We start from the raw sequence: 2,500 nt of genomic DNA, 5'->3' as shown, positions 1-2,500 counted from the left end.
TGGCCTCCACCCGGCCTCAGCCATCAGCCCTGCCTGCCTCCAGCCGCCTTCTGGTTAATGAGTTATCCAGCCTGGCACTTCGGTTGCGCCAGCGAGACCAAGTCTCGGCTTTGGTTAATGATTTGAGCCGAACCGACCTGCCCCCCGCCACCGCGGGCTGAACTCGGCAAGGTCTGCCGATTTCCCGACTCCTTTCGGGGCCTAATCGGGTCGCGCGAGCCGCCTGGCGCGATCGGGGCCCATGCCCCGGCCTCTGCCAGGCCTCGGGCAGCCGCTTTTGAAGCCCGACCAAAAACCCGAAAAATGGGCAAAAAGGGAATAAATTCCCGCCCAAAAAGGGTGAATAGTCGGTTGGGCGGCAGCCCTGGTCGGTCTCTGCAGACCTGGAGGCTCGAGACGTTTGTTTGGAAAACTCACCAAGTCTCGATTCTGCCACCTCCTACCTCTGTGCAGATACCCCGCCAACCCCCAAGGACAGAAATGACAAGTGTCAAGTTGGCGGGGCGTCGGGCCACCTGCTGCCGGCCATGAGCATCCAAATCCCCGCAAAAGGGGCATTTTCATTTCTTCATCGGGACTTCCGGCAATTTCCAAGGTTCAACTCATTAACGTTGTTCGCAGACACTTGCCAGAAAATGCAAGTGGCCACTTTGCCGGGCCGACTCGCTTGCCCAAGCGGGAAACCATCAACCGAAGGCCCGGTAAGGCGGCCGAATCTGACCTCATAGACTTCCACACAACGGGACTTTTGACTTTCCCGGCCGCGGGTGGCCTCCACCCGGCCTCAGCCATCAGCCCTGCCTGCCTCCAGCCGCCTTCTGGTTAATGAGTTATCCAGCCTGGCACTTCGGTTGCGCCAGCGAGACCAAGTCTCGGCTTTGGTTAATGATTTGAGCCGAACCGACCTACCCCCCGCCCCCGCGGGCTGAACTCGGGCAGGTCTGCCGATTTCCCGACTCCTTTCGGGGCCTAATCGCGTCGCGCGAGCCGCCTGGCGCGATCGGGGACCATGCCCCGGCACCTGCCAGGCCTCGGGCAGCCGCTTTTGAAGCCCGACCAAAAACCCGAAAAATGGGCAAAAAGGGAATAAATTCCCGCCCAAAAAGGGTGAATAGTCGGTTGGGCGGCAGCCCTGGTCGGTCTCTGCAGACCTGGAGGCTCGAGACGTTTGTTTGGAAAACTCACCAAGTCTCGATTCTGCCACCTCCTACCTCTGTGCAGATACCCCGCCAACCCCCAAGGACAGAAATGACAAGTGTCAAGTTGGCGGGGCGTCGGGCCACCTGCTGCCGGCCATGAGCATCCAAATCCCCGCAAAAGGGGCATTTTCATTTCTTCATCGGGACTTCCGACAATTGCCGAGGTTCAACTCATTAACGTTGTTCGCAGACACTTGCCAGAAAATGCAAGTGGCCACTTTGCCGGGCCGACTCGCTTGCCCAAGCGGGAAACCATCAACCGCAGGCCCGGTAAGGCGGCCGAATCTGACCTCATAGACTTCCACACAACGGGACTTTTGACTTTCCCGGCCGCGGGTGGCCTCCACCCGGCCTCAGCCATCAGCCCTGCCTGCCTCCAGCCGCCTTCTGGTTAATGAGTTATCCAGCCTGGCACTTCGGTTGCGCCAGCGAGACCAAGTCTCGGCTTTGGTTAATGATTTGAGCCGAACCGACCTGCCCCCCGCCTCCCCCGGGCTGAACTCGGGCAGGTCTGCCGATTTCCCGACTCCTTTCGGGGCCTAATCGGGTCGCGCGAGCCGCCTGGCGCGACCGGGGACATGCCCCGGCCTCTGCCAGGCCTCGGGCTGCCGTTTTTGAAGCCCGACCAAAAACCCGAAAAATGGACAAAAATGGAAAAAATTCCCGCCCAAAAAGGGTGAATAGTCGGTTGGGCGGCAGCCCTGGTCGGTCTCTGCAGACCTGGAGGCTCGAGACGTGACTTTGGAAAACTCACCAATTCTCGATCAGCCACCTCCTACCTCTGTGCAGGTACCCCGCCAACCCCCAAGGACAGAAATGACAAGTGTCAAGTTGGCGGGACGGATTTGACTTCGGTCGCCGAGCCCTGGAACTAATTTCCCGCAAACGGCTTCGGATTTAGCTCCATCCAGACTTCCGGGACGAAACTTGACAGGCCGCATCTCCGCACTCCCGGAGCGCAGCCGCACCGTTCCGGCACCCATCGACGCGGCTGGCCGAGCCCGAGCGAACGCACCCCACGGCGGACGGCTAGGCCTTTCCGATTTTTTCACCCTTTTTCCCGAAAAGATTCCAACTGGCAGGGACATTCGCCCGACGGCTTAAAGACATGCCCTTCTGCCACACTAACGTCCCCGCCTTCGTTTGGCTATGTTGGCTTCGTCATTTCCGTCTTTTATTAAAGATACCATCTTAACACGCCGGTTAACCATTTGCCAGAGTTTTCGGTTAATGGTTTGCCACCTTCAACCCATTTGGTTAACCATTTGCCGCCGACAATTTTCAGTTCATCAGTTGCCACA

Source organism: Pristiophorus japonicus, unplaced genomic scaffold (genome assembly GCF_044704955.1).
Source record: "Pristiophorus japonicus isolate sPriJap1 unplaced genomic scaffold, sPriJap1.hap1 HAP1_SCAFFOLD_990, whole genome shotgun sequence".
NCBI classification, from domain to species: domain Eukaryota; kingdom Metazoa; phylum Chordata; class Chondrichthyes; family Pristiophoridae; genus Pristiophorus; species Pristiophorus japonicus.
This window is presented reverse-complemented; position numbering follows the sequence as displayed.